The sequence below is a fragment of the Monodelphis domestica genome, chromosome 4 (genome assembly GCF_027887165.1).
Source record: "Monodelphis domestica isolate mMonDom1 chromosome 4, mMonDom1.pri, whole genome shotgun sequence".
NCBI classification, from domain to species: domain Eukaryota; kingdom Metazoa; phylum Chordata; class Mammalia; order Didelphimorphia; family Didelphidae; genus Monodelphis; species Monodelphis domestica.
This window is the reverse complement of record NC_077230.1, coordinates 113,600,810-113,626,335: the sequence shown is the minus strand read 5'-3', so window position 1 is coordinate 113,626,335 and position 25,526 is coordinate 113,600,810. Positions and strand designations below refer to the sequence as shown.

The window sequence follows — 25,526 nt, the reverse complement described above, 5'->3', positions numbered from 1 at the left end:
AGACTGAAGGCCAGGGACTAGTACATTCCTTTTTATTGAGAAGAATATAGCACTTACTTGCCTGAGCTTTCTCTAAGAAATCATAGAATTACAGAATCTCAGAGTTGACGTAGATACCTTAATGGATATCTAAATTTGTTCCTAAGTAGGAATCCCTTTCATAATGCTCAGTGCTAACTGCTCATTAAGCATCCCTGAGGATTAGGTTGGGGATGTTTGTGTAATGTTATATCTTGAGTCCCCACTGAAATTATCAACTGATATCAGTTCACTAAATATGCTTAATTAGCTTTTAGAAATTCATATTTCCTAAAATGGCTTAGGATGCATATTTAGTGGAAAAATTACCTGCCAAAGTGGACATGCTAAATAAATATTTACATATAAATTTTTAAATAGTGGGTTCTACTGATTGTCCAACTGTCCCATCCATCTTTACAGAATTCAGGGCAAAGTGAGTACTAAGAGAGCACAAATAGCCAAGGAATAACTCATACCTTTGGTTATTAGAAATTTTCTGCTCCCTTTTCCCCTCCTCTTTCAAGGTCGTCTTGAAGTTCCACTTTGGCATTGTATAGCTTCTTTTATGGGACCTATGTAGAGTCTTATTGGGATATATGTCCTCAATGTATCTATTTTTCCCTTGTTCAATTCAGACATTGAATCAACTGTCTTAATGATGATACTAGGACAAAGTCTAAAATCATCTGACCCTTTAAAGTTTCTGAAGTTTTTTGGTTTTGTTTTTGTTTCTGTTTTTGTCTTTGCCTTGAAACAAAAAAGGTAAAGAATCTTCCCCTACCTCTCCACATGATTTCTTCTCAAGGTTTTTCTCTGGTGAAATATTCTTCTTTTTGATGAAAGATGTTAGAATTTTGGGGTTCCTGACTAGTTTGTTATTTTATGCAATGCACATAGGAAGTAATCAAAGCCCCAAAACCAATATGAAACAAAGTACTTTTAATTGAATTTCCCTTTGATTTGTTTGATCGATAAATTCAAATGACATATTCATGCTGTGTTCATAGGTAGTTCCTACATCTGGTTGATTGTTTCAACTAATACATATTCTCATCTGATAAAAGGCATACAGGTATAAAATCTAGTCAGTTACTTTAAGTTGCATGGGAGTAATTCATTTAATTGACTCCACTTCATATACCTTTACTTTTATATCAAGTTGGAATTGGTTCACTGTAATCCTTTCCCTTGTTCCTCAGTCTTTGTCTCTAGAAACAAGCAGAAGTCTTCAGTTATTCAGACTTATATACCAGTGATGGCAAACCTTTTACAGATGGAATGCCAGGCCTTTCCAACACCTTACACCCCCAGACTGAGTGCCACGCCTGCCCCCTCACTGAGTACCTGCCCTTTATTCCACACAGGGAAGGGAGAAAGCACTCCTTTGGGCTGCTGGGCAGAGGGATAGATGATGTGAAAAAAATATCATGCATTTTTTCGTGGAGGAAAGGAGCAGCTCTGCTTGAGTCCTTCTGACTTTCTAGTAACAAACTCTTAGGTGTGTGGGTGGGGGGGTGGTCCAAATGCCCACAGATCTGCATGCCATCTTTGGCATCTGTGGCGTTGATTTGTCATCACTGTATACCATAGCACTCCACACATGTTTATTCTCCACCATCTCTCAAAGTTCATGTTCGTTGTTTCCATGACACTATCTATCCAACACATTCTCAGCCTTCTCCTTTTCCTTTTCCTTTCAATCTTTACCAACATCATATTCTTTTCCAGTGAATATTGTCTTCCTATTACATGGCCAAAGTATTTAAGCTTCAACTTCAACATTTGACCTTCTATGAAGAACTCTGATTTAATTTCTTTAAGCATTGACTTATTGTATCTCTTTGATGACCAAGGGACTCTCCAAAGTTTTCCTCAGCATCACACTTTTAAAGCACCAATTCTTTGATGCTCAGCTTTCATTATAGTCCAACTTTCATAGCTCTATATTGCTACTGTAAAAACCATAGCTTTGACTATATAGACTTTTTGTTGATTATGTAATGTCTCTACTTTTTAGTATGCTGTCCAGTTTTGTTTTAGCTTTCCCTTCAAGGAGCAAGTGTCTTAATTTCATGGCTAAAGTCAATATCTGTAGTGATCTTTGAGCCCAAGAATATACAATTTAAAATTGTTTCATTTCTTAACATTCTACTTAGCAGGAAATAATGAGACCAGTTGCCAAGATATTAGGTTTTTGTTAGCTTCTTCTTCTTTCTTCTTTCTCCTTTCTTCTCCTTTCTTCTTCTTCTTCTTCTTCTTCTTCTTCTTCTTCTTCTTCTTCTTCTTCTTCTTCTTCTTCTTCTTCTTCTTCTTCTTCTTCTTCTTCTTGTTCTTCTTCTTCTTCTTCTTCTTCTTCTTCTTGTTCTTCTTGTTCTTCTTGTTCTTCTTGTTCTTCTTGTTCTTGTTCTTCTTCTTCTTCTTCTTCTTCTTCTTCTTCTTCTTCTTCTTCTTCTTTCTTCCTCTCTTCCTCCCTCTCCTCCTCTTTTTCCTCCTCCTCCCCTTCCTCTTCCTCCAGAGGAGCTAGGTATGTTCAATTAGAATCTATAATTCAAATAGAATTTATAATCATTCCAGCATCTACTATATATAGGCAAAATATATGACACATAATCTATTAACAAAGGTCCCACAATATGGCCATGGAGAGACATAAATGCAAATATCTGTCACACAAAGTGGATTGTGGAAAGAGCAAAAATGTGGTCCAAGTAAAGAGCTATATAGATTTCAAAAAAGGAGAGATCATTCTCATTCATTTCAATGAAAGAAACATTCATCAAATATTTATTCTGTGCAGATTACTTTCTTCATTGCTAAGGAAGAGCTCAGGTGCAATAGAAATGTGTTTTGAGTTTTATTCCCTGTCCTCAAAGAGTTTATGATAGGTAAAGTCACAATTTGTATTTGTTGATCCCCTTTGAATTCTATCCTTTATTGAGGGTCTTCAAATTTTCTTGATATATTTCCTAAATATTTTCTATATATATGTATGCATTTATACATACATGTGTGAATATGTAAAGGGTGAAAATTATGGTTTTGACTGAAAAAATCTAAATTTAGATGGTCGCCAAGGGAAATCCCAAATAATAAAATACCCAAGTCAGCTAACAAATTTTTATGGTGATTTAATTACAACAGGAGGAAGAAAATATTAGAGGGAGAGAGGGAGAGAGGGAGAGAAGGAAAGTAGTTTAAATCAGAACCACTCTAGCTCAGGCTGAGCCAAAGCGGGCATTAAGGCCTTGGAGAGCCAAGGAAAGGAAAGGGGTCAGTTCTTATCACTCATGTGACTGGTCTGAAGGAAAACTGTCTGCAGGGCTCTTCCAAGCTCAAGCTCCAGGAACAAACTGAACTCTAGCCCTCCCCACAGGAAGTCCTGAGAACTCCAGAGGCTGTTCTCTACCTCACTTCCTGTATCTCACATGTGCCAATGGTGGCTCAAGCTTGACTTAGGACCACCCAGAGGTCTGTCCTTTTTTTGCACAAGTCTGTTGAAGGCCATTTTCTCAAATAATTAAATCTTGAGTTTGATGCAGCCCTTCCTAATTTTGTTAAACTAAGAAGGGAGTTGAAATGTAGTTTAGAAGACCTGATTCTGTTATTCCAAGTATCTCTATTGTTATTGATCAGGAAATAGCTAAATCAGATCTTCTAAAGAATGGTCTGATTAGGGTGGAGTAGTTTTGAAATTCACAAATATAGATACATATAAATATATGAAGTTTGTGTTGATATATTGTTGTGTGTGTTTTATATCACTACAATATAAAAACATAAAAGTCATATTCTGCCTTTTGCATGAGAAGATGATAATCTTGACCCACCATCCACAGGGCATTTCCATTGTGTTATTTCACCAGAAAAAGGGATGGACTGAATCATCTTTACTCTTTTATTGTGCATGGTACTGCTTTTGAGGATTGTCCAACCTGTGTTAATATTATATATATATATATATATATATATATATATATATATATATATATATATATATATATATATATATATATATATATATATATATATATATATATATATAGTCTGCCATATATGCTGCTAACGATACCATCATCCATCATAAGTGGAACAAAATTGAGTTTCAGATAACTCAATCCCTAACAATTTTGTTTGAAATATATGAATGTTTTCCAAGTTGTGATCAGTATATTAGAATGATTGCTTAAAGTTTGATTTTTTTAAAGTATGTTTTGAATCACAGACAAAATGTTTTCACCTTCCTACATGGTTGATTTTGTATAGGGTAGCTTTTCAGAAATTTCATATTACAAAAGAATAGCAAATGGGCATTTCTTTCTCTCTTAAGATACTTTTAGGATATTTCTATGGATTATAGCTCCCACAAATCAGGAAGTGGGAATTTAGAGCTTATAGTGCTAACTTCTCTTCATTTGAAAACTATTCCTAATTATTAAAATTCTCATTGGACAATTAAACAAAATATTGTAATTGTGAGATGCTGAGGTACTTTCTACCTCCAGGAAAAAAAAAAAAGCACTTAATGAAGCCATCATTATAACAATATCACATTACTTTATTAACTCAAACTTAAATGAATCTATTAGATGAGTGCTCTATCATATACACAAAAACAACAGCAAATATTTTATTATTTCCTTCTAATCAGTATGCAGTAAAAATCATCCCGGCAATCATTATCATCCAGAAATTTTTCTGTTTCTGTCTCCTATGATATATTACTATGGCCTTTCCATTTTTACACCTCGAATACATTCATCATCTCCATTACTGGCCCTGTCTTCAACACTTTCAACACTATGTTCATTTTTACTACTTTTTATTCTCAACTTCCCCAATTCAAAGAAATTGTCAGTTCTAGCCATACAATTTGAAATACAAGAATTCCTCAAACTTAAAACAGTTTACTTTTTTGAGAAAACTCATTACGAGTTAAAATGATGTAAGATTTTTATGGAAAGATCATAAAATAAGGGTCTATTCAAGAACAATAACCTTATGCTCTAGATTTTATAGAAATAAATTGCATAGCTATTCAAAAGACACTAATGTTTTCTCAACTATACATAAATCAGAAAGGAAGGACAATTACCAATTGCCTATATTTTACTTTGTTTTTTTTCATGGAGCTCTAAAATGGACTGCATGAGATAGAGGAGAGTTTTTTGAGACACAAAGACAATTGAATAGGGTTTTGTGTGTAAGAACATAGGAAAGTTACTAATACATTCTGTTTTTGCTCCCCACTTTGAATACAATAGTAATGACTATTGTGAAGATTGGATTTGGCTATCTCCTGATTGTAACAATGAAGGTACTTAGCTCTTCCTTTATTGTGAAGATTAAATTGTAATCCCCTGTCTATTTTTAGATCTTAATCCCCAAAAGTGTTAATTCAGTATTTAAAGAAGATCTACCAATTTTAACTACAAAAGGTGTTAACTAATCACAAAAAAAGTGTTAACTAACTACAAAAGGTGTGAACACCCATTTCATACATTGGGTAGGCAGTCCTGAAAAGGAGTGTCTGCTGTGATTGGTAGACATAAAATTTAGGGGAGGTAACAAAAGAGAAAAAAGATTTTTAATTGAGAAAACAGAGGCACATAAAGATAGATAGATCATTTCAGTCACTTGAAGTTGGACTGGGGTAGATCAATGATTAGGGTTTGGAGTGAAGAAAAGTCACTCAGAGGAGAGCCTGGAAGAATCATCAGACACTTGAGGAGAGACTGGAAGACAGACACTCAGACTTGGAATGAAGACACTTGGCTATGGAAATGGATCCCTGGAGGAACTCCTGCAGAAGACCTCAGACTGCTTTCCTTTTAGATGGTCACCATGGTGAATGAAAGGCTGACTTAGTTTTCTTGTCCTTTCTGGAGTTGTGAACCTCTGAGAAAGGCCCATCATCTTGAGACTCCTTTCCCTTGAAATTCCCTTAGAATTTCTACCTCGCTCAGAGGAAGTCAGAGCTATTTCTCTCTCTTCCTCTTTATCTCTTCTTTAATATCTTCCCTCTATTGTAAATTAAACTACCATAAATTTCATTCTATTTTAGTAATTCGTTTGCAATTTAGAAATTAAATCCCTGGCAACCACCAATTTAATATATTCAAGTCCAACTATATAAATTTAACACTGTCATGTATAGTTAAGAGTGTTATGAGGGTAAATTGCTGTAAGTCAAATAACTATAAACCAAAGTTTACAGAGATTATTAAGCCTTTTATCTGTAGTTTTTTTTTTAATCTATTCAATGTTGGACTTATTTCATGCTAGTATCATGTAAAGACATATTTATGTTCCTCTAGATTTTTTTGTTTTGTATAAGGTATCCTTTGTGTCCTGGATTCAGTACCACTATGAGTTTAAAATGTCCACCACAATGTCTCTTTACACTTTTTTGTGGTCTCTCTTTGGATACATCTCTCTAACTTTTTCTCTCACCACTTCATAAAACCTTCATAAGATCTGGAGAAACATAAAATTGCCAAAATCACAATGAACTGCATGGGACACCAAGTTTATGGGGGTGAGAACACTGTTTGGAATTTTAATTCTTTCTCCACAAAGGAGGCATAAGCATATTTATTAAAACCATAATGGAGAGGGCTAGGTAAATTTATTATCCATTTCTCATTGAGAATGAGGGATTGTGTGTTTTCCATAATGGTTTTATTTCCACAGGCTACTTCATATCAGGGATATCTCTTTTTATTTCTCTATTAAAAGAGTTGAATGACTCTGTGGGTAAAGAAAATTCACTAGAGATAACTTCAGGAGAGCTAAGTAACTTTGGTTTCAAGGGTGAAGATGAGGGAACACTGTGGTATTATATGTAATGTGGAAAAATAGAAAGGAAAAAGAAAATGACAAAAAATATGAAATGGTTAATGGCTTATTTTGAGTTCTTTTGGGGCTTTACAATTTACATGAGACAAAATTAATGTTTTCCCAAACTTATTGCTACCTTGAAAAATCCCTTGGGAATGAAATGTCTTTTATACTCATTTATGGAAACCTAAACATAAGCTTTATTTTAAGATTTCCAAAGACAATCCTGGCTTGGAGCAAAGGGAAAAGAATCAAAGATTACATATGTTCTTCCAATGATGGTTACATTTTCAATGTGAGCATTCATGCTTTGGAAACTAGCAAGTACTACAAATCAGGATTTTTTTCTTGATTAATTAGACAGATTAAGTTATAAAATGTGCAATTGTTATTGTTTGTTTTCAGGGTGAAAGGGATGGTTGTTAAATATTACAATCATATCCCTGACTATAAATCATTAATGCATTCTTTTGTAGGAGAATAAAGAGGTGCTAGACATAAGAAACAAATAATGTTACAAAAGGGTAAAATACTTGTATTTTAATAGATAGGAAAGAAGTAGTTATCATTACAGGATATATTTATGAGTTATCTGTTTGTATATTTAGGTCATTGACTTCTTAGAGCAAATCTCAAAACTGGCCCCAAATGATAAGAAGGAAACAAAAAGAAAAGAGGACATACGATTAGGAAAACTCCAGAATAATATTTTAATAAGCTACTGAAACTAAATAATAGGAAAGTGATAAAAAACAAAACAAAAAACAGAATTGGCCTAAAGTTCCCCATTTCCTAAGGAATTTTAACCTAAATAAAAAGTTTTGTTCTTTTTTTTAAATAAAAATGAAGCCAACAGCCACCGAATTTCTCCAATGGGCAACCAAAAGCAATACCAGATTAGAATATAAATGGACTTATAAAATCTTACTTAGAGGAATCATTAAATATGATAAAATATTGATATAGTTTATTAGATTAACCAGTACTTTATTTTATTTGTTTTTTAAAGTAATAGCTCCTAGTCTTATTAGTTCAATAGTTCTTATACTTTCAATTTTATTAATTTCTCCTTTAATTTTTAAGATTTCCAATTTAGTTTTAATCTGTTGATTTTTAATTTGTTCTTCTAATTTTTAAGTTGTAAGCCCAATTCATTGATTTCCTACCTCTGGACTTTATTGCTATAGGCACTCAGAGATAGAAATTTCCCCCAAGTACTGCTTTGGCTATATCACATAGGTTTTGATATATTGTCTCTTCATTGACATTCTCTTTAATGAAGTCTGTAATTGTTTATATGACTTCATCTTTGACTCAAAAATTTTGAAGAATTAGATTATTTAGTTTACAATTAATTTTAAATTTGTCTTTCCCAAGACCCTTGTTAATTATAATTTAATTGCATTATGATCTGAAAATGTGTCATTTATTATTTCTGCTTTCCTTCATTTGTTTGCAGTATTTCTGTTCCCTAGTACATGGTCAATCTTTGTATAGGTACCATGTACTGCTGAGAAGATGGTATATTCCATTTTATCCATGTCTATCTTTCTCCAGATATCTATTAACTGTAATTTTTCTAGCATTTCACTTACTTCTCTTTTATTCCCTTACTATTTTCTTATTTATTTTTTTGGTTTAATTTATCTAGTTCTGAAAGAGGAAAGTTGATATCCCCCACTACTATGGTCTTATTATCTATTTCCTCCTTTAACTCCTTTAATTTTTCCTTCAGAAATCTAGATGCTATACCATTTGGTGCATAAATGTTTAGTAATGATATTGTTTCCTTGTTTATAGTACTCTTTAGCAAAATGCAATTTTCTTCCTTATCTCTTTTAATAAGATCAATTTCTACTTTGACTTTGTCTGGTATCATGATTCCTTCTCCTGCTTTTTTTTTTTAACTTTAGATAATGAATAATAAATTCTACTCCAGCCTTTTACCTTGAATCAGTCTGTCACCCTGCCTCAAATATGTTTCTTCTCATAATTTTTTTTTGGGGGGGACACACACTAGAAGGAGAAATGAGAGTTGGAGACAGAGGGGAAAGGGTTGATGAAAATGGCTTCCTTCACTACTCCCTCCCTGAGTCCCTGAATTACTTGAGGGAGACAAAATGGAGATCTCCTCTCAGTGAAGACTTACCCCTTGATGGCCGTGCCAGCCCTCAAGGGCTTTGGGGAAGTCTTTTCTACAAGGTGAGGTGTATGGGACCTCAATTCAGATATATGCTGCTTTGGGGCACTCACAAGGCTCCCCTTCATGTCTTCTTAAAAACTGACAACAAGATGGAGTCTGCCAATGGGCTTACTCTCTAGATATAAATAAATGAGATTGAATTTGCTATCTGACTGCTTGTTAGATTTAATTGTTGATTGGGGCAAAGGGTTGAGGTTATAGGGGTTCTGGTTGCCCTAAATCTCTTTCTAAATAAAACTAATTACTGAAGCACAAGAATTTCTCATAACCAGGGGAGAGGTAGAAAAAAAGGGGAGAGAACACTACTTACCAATTAGAGGCCACTATTTCAGTAGTTCATGGAAATGAATGTCTTTGAAGGAATTAGGTTTCTTGACAGGAAACCAGCAATGTTTAAACAGGAACTCTCAAGCTTAGGATTTCTGTCAGTGACAAAAATCTCCACAAGTGTCTTGAATGATCTCTAGAGAAACAACTCCTCCTTCTACTCCCTTCTGTGTCTTGGCCCTCAAGACCCCCCTCCTCCAGATGAATTTCCCAGAAGTCCTTGTTCAGTTTCCAACTATCATTCTTGCCTCGTGCAACTGTCGATCCTCAACATTCCATTCACCCCCAACAGTTTTATTTCCTACTCCCCATCATTAGAGTATCCTGGTTTTGATTTTCTTGAGTCTTTTGCTAAAAACTCATGCTACTTGTACACTGTCTTTTCCTATTCTTATCCTATGTTCTATCACACCAAAATAATAAAATTCCTATCTTACTTTATCTAGGATTCTATCTACCTATGCTAAAGAAGGTATATAGGAAAGTTTTCTGTAGGAAAGGACAATACAAATTGCATTACAATGCTGCAATAGGTGAACAATTTTTGTAACAGCAAACAGGTTTTTCTCAAATCCAAAAGAGTAAATTCAATGTAACAATACAATAGTTTTCCTTATTAATCATTTGTTAACTTATACTTTTCATTTTTAAGTGTTAACCTACTTGTGTTTACAAAATAATGTTGTATGCTATTATTTTATTCAGTTATCTATCTTATTTTTGTTAGTATCACTATCCAAAAAATAACAATACACCATAATCTTATCCTTATGCTGTCCCTTAGATGTCTAACTAAAAAACATAATGGTTTCCCTAGTCCCTATCTGCTTCTTTCCCTATACTATTATTTTAATGTGGTTGTTGCTATACTATTCAATAGGTTAGAATTTTGTTAGTAAGTGTTATCTACTTTTATGTACATATTTACATATGATACATTTTGAGAAGGGTTTTGTTGTTGTTTTTCATAGAGATTTTAGTGCTACGAAGAAATGAAACATATTCTTGTCAGGTTAAAAAAACTCTATAGACTTTGCAAGCATATACATTTATACAATATATATATATATATACATACATTTTGCACATGTACAATATTCAGATTCATTTATTTACATGAGGTCTATGCCTAGAAATCAATTTTTATATTGTGAAATGTCTAATATGTCCTGTAATACTTACCCTTTTTTGTTGCAAGGTGTTCTGTCTAACTAGTTACCTGTAGGTTCTCTTCATTCTTGAAGTTATATAGTGTTGTTTGCATTTTTAAAGTGTAAGCCTAATTTGTGTTTTTTTGTATTACACCACACTAGTATTATATATTCAATTTTCCTTTTGTATTTGTCTTTGGACTGTCCTTTTTTGCAAGTTTTAAAGTTCTAATTATCCATTTTTTGTTGTAAGTTGATTCATTTCTTCTTTGCTTCTATCTTTTGTTCCTTTTATTCATCTGTTGTAGTTGGATTTTTGTCTGTTGTCTACATCTTGACTGATGGGATCTTTCCTCTTACGCTGGAATTTAAGATGAGTGTGATGTGATTTGTGTGTGTGTGTGTGTGTGTGTGTGTGTGTGTGTTTTCTTCATTAACCCCCTGGGTTTTGATTTGATTCTAAGTTTTGAGTAATTTGTGAATGTTCTGATTGTTCTGTGTCTATGTTTGGTTTTTGCAATTTTATGTGGGAACAGTGGAACCATGAATCTTTGTTTTCAACTTTTACAGCTGATGGAGAAATGAACAGAATTTCATATGGACCCAACCATTTTGGATCTGTTAATGATTTTCTGTTGAACTTCTTTATATATATTATGTCTCCAGGTTTTATACTGTGCAGCGAATAGTCTAGTGGAACTCTGTTGCAATATGTCCATTTTATGTAATTCTTTGAGTCTCTGTTGAATAACCTGAATATATTTATGGAATTAACAATCTCCTCCTAACACTGAGACATATGCAGGTTTTTGTATTCTCCCATTCCAGATTGCATGACCATATAACATCTCAAGTAGAGATAAGTGTAAGTCTCCACTTCGCTTTGTCCTGAGATGAAACATTACTATTGGCAGAGTGTCTGTCCAGGACTGATGTGTTTCTGTACAGGCTTTGCCAAAAAGTGTTTTTACATCTCTGCTGAATCTCTCAATCTGGCCTGTGCCTTCAGGATGGTACACAGTGTGAAAATTTCCTTTTATCCCTAGGTTTTTATATACTTCTTGGAGTATATGATATGTGAATTGTTTTCCCTTGTCCGAATATAAAGAATGAGGGATCCCAAACCTGGAAATGATCTCTTTCAAAAGGATTTTTATCACAAAAACTGCAATGTTCTTCTTAGCTGGAAAAACTTCTGGCCATCTTGTCAAACAATCTATTATGACAGACCATATTTAAATCCTTTGTCATTTGTCATGCATATGTAATCAAGTTGTAAACCTTCAAAAGAAGTATACATCAACAGTCAACCTCCCAAGTCCTTGGTTCTGAACATTCCTTGGTTGAACTATAAACAGATCTTACATTTCTAACAAACTCTAATAGCATAAGAGGAAATTCCAGGAGCTGTCCAAAATAATTTTACAAAATTGATGATTGCTTGTGTATCATAATGCTTTTGTTCATGAATAGCATTATACACATGGTAATACAAGGCTTTTGGTAAGATGGGACTACCACTCTCAGAGAACCATATGCCCCTTAGTTGTTTTGCTCCAAGTTTTTCTTTCCAGTCCCAAATTTTCCTTTCATTATAGGCTTGTTTTAAATTGTCCTCCTCAACTAGGGAGAAATTCAGAACATGGATTGAAGCAAACCAAGCCACATATTTTGCTCTTATGTCTGGCCTATGGTTCTCTAAGGCAATGTGATCTTTCCCCATCCAGTGACCCTTGTAATGCATGACTGCAACTTCTCTAGGTAATTGCACTGCTTCCAAAAGCTGTAAGATGGTGTTTCCATAAACAATCTCTTTCCCTGCTGATGTTAAAAATCCTCTATGCTTCCAAATCTGTCCCTTAGCATGTAAAATATTGAATGCATATTTTGAATCAGTATAAACATTGATTGTTTTGTCTTTTCCTATCTGTAGAGATTTTGTCAGAGTGAGTAATTCTTCACATCTATCTTGGCTAGATAAGAATTTTTTTTTTAATTTAAAGCATATTCAAAATAATACAAAATCATTTTAAGAGAGAATAGTGAATTGAAGGGAAAAGTCTTGAATACAATGGGACTAGAAATTTGAAGGCAGCTAGAAATTCCTGACATATTTTTAAATGAGAGAAAAAGAAGTTTATAGAAAATTAAGAAAGTAGGTGAAAGGAAAGTGGGAAAAGGGAGGTGAAGTGAGAAAGGAATTACATAATGCTTATTAGGTGCCAGGCACTTTCCTAAGTGCTTTCAAATATCAGATCATTTGATCTTCACAACAACCCTGCAGATGTGTGGTTAATATTCACATTTTATAGTTGAGGAAACTTATGGAAGCAAAAGTGAGGTAGCTTTAGTAGGGTCACACAGTAAATGTCTGAGGTCATACTGAAGCTCAAGTCTTCCTGACTCCAAGCCAATCGCTCTGTCTACCCCACCTAGCTGCCTCAATTAAATAAAGTTAAGGTATCCCAAGGTAATTTAAGAATGAGATGGAAAAGAAAACAATAGATGAAATATAGAAAAGATTAATAAAAATCTTCATAATAAATTTTTTCCTAAATAAATGGCAATTAAACCAATGAATTTTGGAATATAAATCATAGTCTTTAATGTACTAACTATAGTATATGCTCGTTGCCATATTTATGATTGTCCAGTATAACACATATTCCACTTTTACTTTTTGGATAATAAGAAAAATATTGATTTAATAAAGTGGAAAAATAACTTAAAAGCTCCCTTTCAACTCTTTTACATATTTCTCTTTTTAATATAAAAAATCACAGAAGAATATGAATATGAAAGACATAAGAAATCACTTTGATGATACTCTTTTAAATTTATTAGGCAAAGTATAAAATAGGAAGATGTATGATCACTAGTAGTGTTTGCTCCAGTCCTGGAGGATATCTAAGAAAATACAAATGGAAGAAAGTTTTTAAGTGATGAGATCTTTCATGAATTCCTTCTTACAAACAACTTTATACTGATTGCATCAAGCCATAGATGACTACATTCTCCTAAAGGAGAAATGTAATCCTCTCAAAATTTCAGTCTGAAGAGTTCCATAGAAATACCATGAGGATAAATAATCTTTATTATATATAGCTTATGATACCAAATTAAATGTTGCATGCAACCATTTTACCATAACTTCTAATATACTAATTTTTGTAGTTTACCATATTTCAGAAAAGCTGCCTGCCTATTATAACATATGTGTATACATATATACATACACATACATACATGCATGGGTGTGTCTAAAGAAGATCTATTCCCACATGCCTCAAAATCCACAAATTGTTTAGGAGAACTTGGGGCTAAAGGCAAAACATTGATCATCAAAACGATTGGTTAGCTTTTGTGGATTAATAGGCTGACTTAATTAAGAGCTTATTCCAATAGCTTGTTCCTTTTTTCCATATGAGAACATATCATTAACAAATTAAAAATAAACTTTCTGTGGAGAGACTCCTCTTTAGCCAATTAGTATAGGAAATAATTATATATTAACAAATAATGCAAACTATATGTCTTGTTAATTCCCATACTATGGTCCCCTTTCATAATAGTCTTTGTTTCTGCAGCTATGACCTTGCATAGATAAGAGGAAGAAAATTCTTTCTTCCAAACAAAAATTACTTCCAAACAAAAATCAGTGAATTTAAAAAATAGAAATATGAGGCATCAATTAATAGATACACATTTTATTTTCCAAAGCTAGCTTCTTTGTTGAAAGCATATGTTTATTTGTAAAGAAATTAATATTTCAAAACATACTTGGTTTGTTGAAATTCTGGTCTTTTACCACTTTTTCCTCCTCTTCTGAGAAAAATTTTCACTTGAAGATGCTAGCAGAAAGAATAAGGAAGGGTTTAATTGTCAATTATATTTTCTAAACTTAATTTTTGAAAGTAGTAATGACACCCTAAAATAGACATCATAAAATGGATATCTGCATGTGAATATGTGTTCATGGTTAGACCTATAATCATACATTGTAATAACTTTCTGTAAAAAATTAATGTTTTCATTTACTCCTGTTGAAATATTCTAAGCTTAAGAGTAAAATTTATTTTCTTCTTAAGTGAAAGTTTTACATGAAAAAGTTCTTTTTTGTTGTAGGGAACAGGGGAAAAGACTCTCAAGAGCTGTTATACTTATAGTTAAATATTGTTATACTTAGATCAAGGAATAAGTGTTGCAGTAAGTCCTAGCTTTCTATATTTCTTGTTCAGAAGTGTGTATCCTGCGTAAGCCTAGCATTCCCATTAGTACTTCTTATTCTCTGATGTAAAAGGAAACAACTGTAATCATCAGATAAAGATGACTAGGAGGATGTTAATCCAGGGCGTGCTGGCATACACATCCCATAATCTACGCCTTGCCTGTGAATTTAGTCATTTATGTGACTTTGGGTGAGTTATATGGCATAGAAATGTCTGTTAAAACTAGACTATGCAAGCTCACATTTCATTAAGTTTACTGTCAATGTGAGTGAATGTGTGTATTATATATGTGCTTTTCACTAAAATGTTTATAAAATGAAAAACTACACATATTATTTATTGATTATTTCTTCCCTTTTCCTACATTTTTTAAAGAATTGCCAAATAGCTATCTCTATATCATTTATTTATCTTTTTATCTATCTATCTTTATCTTTAGATAGATCTACTACCTTGAGATAGATGGAAAGATATCAATAGATACAGAAAATTAAATGTCTCTAAAATTGTAAACATAGCTTTAATTTCTATTGTTTACATTTGATCAGGTTTAGGTAATACTTGAGGTCATCAATTAATTTTCAAATGTTCCTTCATGTAATATATCAGGTACTCAGCTAGTAGTAGACAAAGGTGGAAACTCTACCATCATTATTAAACAGTAGAGACACAGATTAAAATAACAGCAAATCTTAATAATGATGGTGGAATTGCCATCTTTGTGTGAATTTATATATAATGTGTGTATGCATATGTATGCATTTCATATATGTTATATATGCATATATATGCATGCATATGTATGTATATGTATTATATGCATATATGTATAGGCATTCTTTGATTTTTACATATACATATTAATCATATATAATGCCGAGCTATTTGTGATGTTGTTTTATTCTCAACTGTTTTTTACTTTCTTGTGACTTTGATTTTCTGTCCTTTTTTTATATCATATTCTAAAATTGAACTTATACTCTAAATTGAATTTGTCCTTGGCTTCCATGACTGCTTGATAAAGAGATCAATCATTTGATATTTGATTAAGATTGTATATTCTTTCAGCCACCTTGTAGTGATAAAAGTTCTCCTTATTTTAAAATGAAATTATAATAGAGTAAATGGGCTTATTTTGTACTCTTTTCACTTTCCACAATCAATGTATTAAAACTCATTTGACCAAGATTGTAGAGTAGTAGAATGAAGCATAGCCCAGCTCTATTTATCTCCTAAACAAAAACCTAGAAATGATTTTTTTCCCAATCAGATTGTCTTGATCAAGATTAAAAAAAAAATATATTCCAGTCCAGATTGGCTTAGGGAGAGATATAGAAAGTCAAATGGACACTGGACTTGAGATCTGGTCAGTGGAGTGGCAGGCAAATCAGAAAATGCCAAGGCTCTGGGATTTCAATCAAAGGGTGTGAAGATACCAGGGAAAGATTAGGTCCCAATAATATAATGTGTCTTTGAGACTTCAAGCCAACTGTCAGCTCTATTGCTCACTATGAGATTTCAGGAAATAGACCCAGAGCAGGCTGAAGAGGAGACTTGTGTCCAGGATTGGTGCTTCAGAGCATCAGTTGTTCATAGGTGCAAAATTATGAGTTGACAGGTACAGGCTCAGAAGCGAATAGTAGCTCTGGGGGTGATGTCAGGAATGAAGTGTGTTTTATTTTGTTTTGTTTTCCAGGTTTAGTCCACAACCCAGTCTGAAGGCTTCAGTAGAACAAACTGGCAAGGAATCCCAGGCCAAGTGGGCATTTGCCTTTCTGAATCTGTATAACTTCCAAGTTGACAGACAGTAGGTGATTCTAGCCACAGACTATTGGAGTCTTCAACCAAAGGAAGGCCTTTGGGTTTATTTGTTCAGAACCAGACTCAAATCAGGAGCTTGCTTAGCTCAGATCAGGAGGGCAGTGATCAAAATTTGAAACACATCACAACACTTTCAGAGAACCAAGTGCTTGTAAGACCTAGCTTGACCTAACCCTATTATCCTGGAATAACATATCAGCCATTAATTCAAGAAAGTAACAGAAGAAACTCAGGTATCTCCTCATTTTGTTCAAAGTGTGAGAAGTTCAGCCTTGATCTATAGTCCAAAACCAACAAATAAATTGAGAAAATGAGCAAACAAAAATAAATTCCAGCATAAAGAGTTTTTTTTTTATGGTAACAGATATATCAAAATTATAAAACCAGAAGAGAATGACTAAAACTTCTTTAAGTAAAATGTTGAAAACTAGGGTATAAATACAACCAGAATTCTTGGGGAAAAAATAAGCAAATCTTACCCACAGAGGAAAAAAGTCACTGAAAATTAGAATGTTAAAATTAAATAAAAATTTTAGCACATTTAAGGAATTAATTCTACTTCTACTTTTCCAATTTTATATTAAGGATGCATTTATTTTTTCTCCCTTTAAAATATGGAATATATATGTTCATATAAACACACAAAAACACATCAATGCCAAACATATAAAACATATACACATATACATGTAATATATATAACATACACATCACATATAATTATATAATATATATCAAAAGACAATTACATAACATACACAACTTATAATATAAATGCCACATTATATAGGCATAATATATTGGTTTTTGTTCAGTTATTTTCAGTCATGTCTGACTCTTTTTTATCCCATTTGCTGTTTTCTTGGCAAAGACATGTGGATGATATGCCATTTCCTTCAGTAGCTCAGTTTACAGATGTGGAAATTTAAAGGAAAACAGGGTTAAATTACTTATAAGGGTCATTTTAAAATATAATGGCCTATAGCATACTTACTATATGGCATATTACATATATGAGCATTATATATGCCATATATAATAAATACATATGTATTTATAGTATTACATATATTAAATTATATTATATATATATATATTATTTGTGGGTAGATAAGCCAACTACTGTGCTAAGTGTTTTATAATTATCATCTCACAACAACCTTGGGATGTAGATGCTATTATTATTACAATCATCATCCCCATTTCATAGATGACTATGATAGACTAACAGGGTTAAGAAATTTACAAAAGCTAGTAAGTGTCTATGGCCAGATATAAACTCAGATATTCCTGACTCCAGGCTCAGTGTTCTAATTATTTTACCACCTAACTGCCTTTTATTCTTCTGTATATGTGAGTATAAGTAGGTATGTTTTTCTGTATATACATACATACATACATACATACATACAAACTAAGATACATACATATATCTGTTGATATTTGCATGTTGTCTCTATACATGTACACATATATACATACATGCATATGCATGTATGGATTGGATTTAGAATCATCCCTTTAGAACTCTAAGAAATTTATAGTCTGACAAGACCCCTTTAAGCTACAGTAATTATAATTAATCCTAAAAAAAGGAGTGGGAATGTGTAGACAGAAATAGGAGTGACTAGTGTACCCATAGGTCCCATCTTTAAACATCATAACCTAATAATAATACGTGTAGAGTTAAAACAATTCTTAGAAGTCATCCCATGCAACCCTCTCATTAGACAGATGGGGCCATATAAAGCCAAGAGAGCTTAAATGAGTTACTGAAAGTCTCCCGACATCAAAGAATGTGAGTTAACTCGCCCCTCACCTTACAACTAACTTACAATTCAATTTCTTAGATGTACAGGAACTTTCTGGCAATACAGTGATATATTTGTAAAGGCTGATGGTTCCCTTTGTTACTCCTTAATAGAAAAGTAGAATCCATTGTAAATTCTTACTTCAAGAAGTTCTCATTGTCAGTCTACAGGTCCATGAGTCTTCCCTGGATTCCCCCCAAAATTCCACCTCCAGGAGCTGTTTTTGCTCTGCAAAGCCAGATAAGAGGGAAGTCTGAGAAGAGGAGTGTGTCCAGCAGGCACAGCAGCATTGAACCAGCAGAAGTGGAAATGACTTGTCCCTCTCATGTGCAGCAAGCAGTGGTGACCGCGAACATACCCAAATCTTGCTTCCCTGCATCTCCAACCCCAGAGAATTTTGGTATGGTTGTCTGTCCATCAGCACCTGATTATGTTCACTTTCCACCAGGGAAACAATAAGAGGGAAGAAGCAGGGAATGGGTCCTGCAGAACCTGGGTTGAGGTGACTGGCTGTGGGCAGATAGGAAGGATGGAATGATGCATAAAGGAAGAAAGAGCCCCCCAGAGGAGAAGGAGCTCAGTGAAGAATATTATGCTAATCTGCAGCAGGCGCTTGAGTCAGCCCAAAGGGAGGCTAGTTCCCACCTTCTTAGACCTTATAGTTGTTGGGGTGCATTTTGGAATCAAGGCGAGCAAGGGATGCAGCTGGATAGATTTTCTTTTATTTTGAACTAGGTGAGTTCTCCATGAGCTATGTCTCCTCACACTCTAGAATACTCCTGCCACATCTCTTCATTTTATAGATGAGGAAATGGAAACTCAGGGTACTCCAGTGGCTTGTCTTGGTCACACAAATGGTAAGACAGAGGCAGGGTTGGAATTCCTGCTTGCCTCACTGAATGCAGTGCTCTCTGTACTCAGTCATGGTGACTCAACTTCCTAATAGAAAAGCAAATAGTGCTTTAGCACTGAGCCTCTTTAGTTAAATCAGCAAACATATATCATGGAGTAGTTACTGAATCCAATCAATAAATATATCAAGTAAATGTAAGTCAATATAGAACAAGTCAAGCTCACACTACCCCTTGGAGATCAATATATACATACAAAGGATTTACACGGAAGCAGGTCACAGCTATGTCTTGGCAATTTTATTGTACATAATATATAGGGATCATGACAATATCACTCAGCTTCTATGTCATGATGGATGGAGATAGATTTGTGCAGGTTGGTGTTAGCTCATTCTTTTACATAATTTTGACATATCCCTTTTCTTCCCCCATAGAAGTCTCCAGAGTTAAGTTCATCAGGTCAGTTTTCCTAAAATTAGGCACAAGGTAGGAGGGACATGGCAAACAGGATGTGATGGACAAGACTAAAATTTCTCAAAGGAAGCTTCTTTCTTCCTGCCCATAGCATAGGGAGGCTTTATCTAAAAGAAAACAAAGTTGCCCTGTGACCTTATTGGTCCAGGATTCTCTATTTACTGGCCACCTAATAACATTAAGAAGTCCACCCACATGGAATCTAAGTCTTTGGAACTTGATGGCAATCTGAAGACCACTTGAGTTTCCATGTATATTTTAAGACAGTACCCTGATGACCAGATGGCATTCCTTATGGAGATGAAGACAAAGTACAGAAATCTTAAGTGCTTCTGTGTCTTTGGTGCATATTTTATTGAGTTACAGATAATTAAATATCTTTTGTTAACAATCAAATGAATGTTCTTCCCTATGTAGAACTGAAAGGGTACCTCTGACATAGGTCCTCAAACACCTGGCATCTTGGGACCAAGACTGCCTCATTCAGGAGCAGGAGTTTAGCTGCCATGCTTGATTAGGAGACAAGTACATATTCTAGCCTATCAAAATGATTAGAGGGAGCAACTAGGTAGGATAGTGGATAGAGTGCCAGCCATGGAATCTAGAGGACCTGAATTCTAATCTAGATCAGACATTTTCTAACTGTATGATTCTAGGCAAGTCATTTAACCCCCAATTGGCCAACCATTGCTGCTCTTTTATTTTGGCATTTATACTAGAGAGTAAGGCTTTTGTTTTTTTGTTTTGTTTTGTTTTTCCAAAAGAAAGAAATGGGTAGGAAAGGAAGTTAGGAAATAAGTATTTCCTAACTACTGTGACAAGGAAATCACTTTAAAAGACTGATATATATTAATTTAAGGTCACCAAGGAATTCAACTATGTAATTCCTAAATGAAAACTCAAGTCACCAGTCAACCTTTTATGGAGTTTTTAATTACAAACAGAAGGAAGAAAGGTATTAGAGAGAGAGAGAGAGAAAGAAAGAGAGAGAGAGAGGGGGGGGGGAGAGAAGGGAATAGGGCTTAAATACCCCCTCTGTTTAGGCTGGGCCAAAAGGCCCAAGCCCTTAGATAGCTGAGGCAAAGAAAAGATATCAGTCCCTATTACTCTCGTGACCAAAATGGAGAAACAGTCTCAGGGGCCTCCACCTCCAGCTTCCTTCAGAGCAAGCTTCTCAGAGCACAACCTCTCAGAGCAAAAACCTCTCCAACCACCTCCCAGTCCTCAGACCCTGCTATCTTTAAGGAAAACATCCAAGTTCCCTCCCCTCAGTTCTCACATCTACCAATCACTGTTCATGTCTTCCCTGTGCCAATGGTGGCTCTAGCTTAACCCAGGACCGCCCAGAGGTCTGTGGCTTTGCACATGTCTGTTGAAGGTCATATTCTCAAATAATTAAATCTTGATCCTTTGCTACAGCCCTTCCTAAATCCTGTTACCCTGAGTAGGGTGGAGATTGGAATAATTAAATTTTGATCTATGCTGCAGCCCTTTCCATTGTTCAGCAAAAGGTTTCTGTCCTAAAGTAATCTTAAGAAGGGAGGAGGAGGAACCTCCCTTGCCAATGGGGTTCACATTCCAATAGAGTTCCCACTATCAGTAGGAAATTCCCTACAAGCATGAAACCTTCCAATGGTGAAATTTCCAACATTCACAAGTCTAAGAAATTTTAAGGTTTACACTACTCTAAGCCAAACACTAGGCTAATCTCATTTAATCCTCACAACCACCCTGGGAAGTGTGGTTGATCAGTTGGTCAATCATATACAATTTTTCATGACTCCACGAACTATCCTGGGGTTTCTTGGCACAGATACTGGAGTGGATCTTCAGTGGATTAAGGCAATCAGAGGTAACAAGCCCAGGATCACACACCTGTTAACCATTTGAGGCCAGATTTGAACTCAGGTGTTCATGAATCCAGGACCAGCTTTTTATCCACTGAGCAACCTCAGCATGTCCACCATGGGAGGTAGGATCCATTATTATTCCCATTTATAATTGAGGAAACTAAGACACAAAGTTGTTATATGTCTTGCTCCAAATCACACAGCTGGTAAGTCACAGAAAATGCAGTTTGAGCTCAGCTCCTCCAGATAGCTTCTTCCAGGGAGGGTATCAGGTTTGTTTGGGTACACATGGCCTTTATGCTTTAACTTAGTCACATGACCCAATCTTTTAGTGATAAAGACTGATATATTATGCTTCCTTAAAATCTTACTTTGTTCACAGTTTGATGAATAAAAATGGCATTGGGAAGAAGAGAGAAGAGGAGTTGTCTTAAGGATGATAAAAAAAATTTAAAAAGAAAAAAACATGAATTATTATTATTATTATTATTAAATTACACTGAAGAGAGTGACGGGATATAATCTTCTCTGGACCTTAATTTTCTTATCATATAATAAGATAATTTTACTAAATGGACTTTGAAGGCTCTTGCAAACTCTAATCTATGATTCAGTGATTTTTTAAAAAAATAACTGCGGCCATTTGCTACTATGTATTCGACCTTCGCCGCCTGACTGCAAAAACAAAGACAACAGAGAGACTCATCCTGGAAGCTCTCTTCGCAGATGACTGTGCTCTCATGGCCCACCAAGAACATCATCTCCAAACCATTGTGGACAGGTTCTCCACCGCAACAAAATTGTTTGGCCTGACTATCAGCCTCAGCAAAACAGAGGTGCTGTTCCAACCTGCACCAGGGAGGCCAACGAACCAGCCATGCATTACAATCGATGGCAGGCAGCTTTCTAATGTCAACACTTTCAAGTACCTGGGCAGCACCATCGCCAGCGACGGGTCCCTAGACCACGAGATCAATGCCAGGATCCAAAAGGCCAGCCAGGCACTTGGGCGGCTGCGCTGCAAAGTCCTCCAACACAGCGGTGTAAGCACTGCGACGAAGCTCAAAGTGGTCCTCAGCTGGCTCCTGTACGGCTGTGAGACATGGACACTGTACCGGAAGCACATGAAGCAGCTGGAGCAATTCCACCAACGCTCCCTCCGGTCAATCATGAGGATCGGATGGCAGGACCGAATCACCAACCAGGAAGTCCTCGACAGAGCCAACTCCACCAGCATCGAAGTCCTGGTCCTCAAAGCCCAGCTACGATGGTCTGGACACGTCATCCGCATGGACCCACAGCGAATACCAAGGCAGGTATTCTGTGGTGAACTGTCAGCTGGACTCAGGAAACAAGGCCGACCAAAGAAAAGATTCAAGGATCAGCTAAAGTCCAACTTGAAGTGGGCTGGCATGACACCAAAGCAACTAGAACTCGCTGCCTCTGACAGAAGCAGCTGGTGAGCCCACATTCACCAGGCCGCCACCACCTTTGAAGATGAGCGACGTCGACGTCTTGCCGCTGTGCATGAACGCTGACACCAGGCCACAGCCCACCTCCCGTAACAACTGGCGTCCCAGGCCCCGTGTGCCACAGACTCTGCGCCTCAGCCTTTGGACTCCAAAGCCACATGAGGGTACACCGTAGATGAAACTGCACAAAGACAATAGTCATTCTTGGTCACCGAGAGACTACCACTAACTAATTATGTAGCTAATCTATTCCTCTACCTCTTAGCCATTTCCTGACTGTTTTGATGATTACAGCTTTGTAATTCAGTTTGATACTGGTACTCTTAGACCATCATCTTTGACACTTTTTTCCCATTTATTCCCTTGATATTCTTAACCTGTTATTCTTCCAGATTAATTTTGTTATTTTTTTCTATTCTTTCAATAATTTAGGGGCAATTCAATTGGTATGGCACTAAATAAGTAGATTAATTTATGTAGGATTGTCATTATTTTGGGTTGACCCATCAATGAGCAAAAAATATTTTTCCAATTGTATAGATATGACATTATTTTAATGAAAAGTGTTTGTAATTATGTTCCTATGATACCTGGACCTCATAGATCAGAGAGTCCAGAAAATATCCATGAAGAGGAAAATAAAAGAAGATTCAACTAAAGTTTCATCAATGTTATTAATTGCTATTTGGAATAGATGTTAAATTCTGCCCATCTGTTTACCTACACTATCTAGTCCATCTCTTATTGCCATTAACTCCAAACCTATCTATGGCAGATGGATATCACCCATTATCCTACATTTGGACATTCCTCCTTTATTCATGTATCTCTGGATAACTTTTCTAATCTAATTTTTGCTTCTATCCATACTACTGAAGCAGTATACTCTCTGCATTCCACTTTATGGTTATTTCCCAAACCCTCAAAATGGATAATGGCCCAGCATATATGTCCAAAACTCTCGCTATTAATTGCTGGTAGCCCCCAGCCCTCTTCTGGGGCTGAGGATGTATTTGTGTTTTTTTTTTTTTCCCCAGGCACTCTCACACACATTTGGATTGCAGAAAGATTTATGCATCCTTGCCATGACTCCCACCCCAACAACAAGCTTGGGAGAATGCAGATATAGAGAATCTGCTAAAACAAGAAGATGCTCTACCAACTTGGGGACAAATTATGACACATGCAGCCCAAGCGAAAGAAAAAGTGAACAAACAAGGATTTATACCTTCTGATTGTATTGTTGCTTTATTTCTTGCCATGTTAACCCTTTTATCTGCACTCCTTGACATTTCTGCCATTGATAACCCCTCATTTCCTATTACTCACTTTTCTTTATGGAAACTTAATACTTCTCTCCACCCTGCTGTGTTATTGTGCCCTAGTGGCAAGAGAGATTCCAGACACATTCAAGCTTGTATTAGAGCCCCCTATGTATTTCTTATCCAAACAAATAAGGGTTCTTCCTCTTTACAACTTGCTTACGCCATGACTTTTAAAATTTCTTGTTCAGGATGTATTTTAACAAGTTGTCTTAATCCTTACATTCCTGCTACCACTGTATTTGTTGTTAAACAAGCACCTTTTATTATGCTTCCTGTTAATATGACTACTGACTGGTATGATGATCCACGCATTTATGCCCTACATAGTGATGTTGCTCTATGTTTCCATAGTTTAAGCCACCCTAAAAATTTCATTGCATCCCTTATTTTGGGTGGTACAGCATTCATCTCTATCATTGCCTCCCTAGCAGCCTTCACAATCACTCTTGTTCCACACTGCACATCATGTAGATAATCTTTCAAAAAATGCTTCTCTTGATCTTTTAGCCCAGGCACATATAGACAAAGGATTAGAAGCTCATATAAATGTCCTAGAAGAGGCCATTCTTTATATTGGAAATCAGTTACAAAATATAAAAGTGAAGTTCAAACCAAAATGTCATGCTGACTTTAAATGGATCTGTGTTTATCCCCTCCTATAAAATCAATCAGATGTTCTTTGGGAGAACATACAACACATTTTTGGTATTTGGAACCATTAAGAATTTTCTGTTGATCTTAAAACATTACATAAACAAATTATGGATATTAGTCATTCCATCTCTTCCATTTATTCAGCCTCATCCATCTTAACTCCTTCAATGACAATATTTCATCCTTTGTCTCTGACAATGATTTTATTCACACCTTTATTACTTGTGGATTTGCTCTTGTCTTATTTTTTCTTATTCTTTTTTGTTTTCCAGTCATCATCCAATATCTAGGTTCTACCATTCATCAAGTTCAAATCGAACTGAATTCTCTCCAATTAAAAAACAGAAAAGGGGAAGATGCTGGGGGGGGGGGGGTCAAACTCATGCTGTCTGATGTAGTCACATGTGGAGACTAAAGTTGCAAAGTGACCCTCCGGAAAGATGGAGACACCCACTCAGTACCTGTCTATGTGACTTCTCCCACTAGCTTCCCTTACT

General features: G+C 35.3%; 1 long non-coding RNA gene across 1 annotated transcript; it reads right to left on the bottom strand.

The window, feature by feature from the left end:
* Positions 1–13,796: 13,796 nt before the first annotated feature.
* On the bottom strand, positions 13,797–18,689 carry LOC103093335 (uncharacterized). The gene is made up of 3 exons (XR_008911160.1): positions 18,542–18,689; positions 14,320–14,390; positions 13,797–13,859 (listed from the first exon to the last, which is right to left on the bottom strand). It is a non-coding gene; the product is annotated as an uncharacterized LOC103093335 (long non-coding RNA).
* Between the last annotated feature and the right edge of the window lie 6,837 nt (positions 18,690–25,526).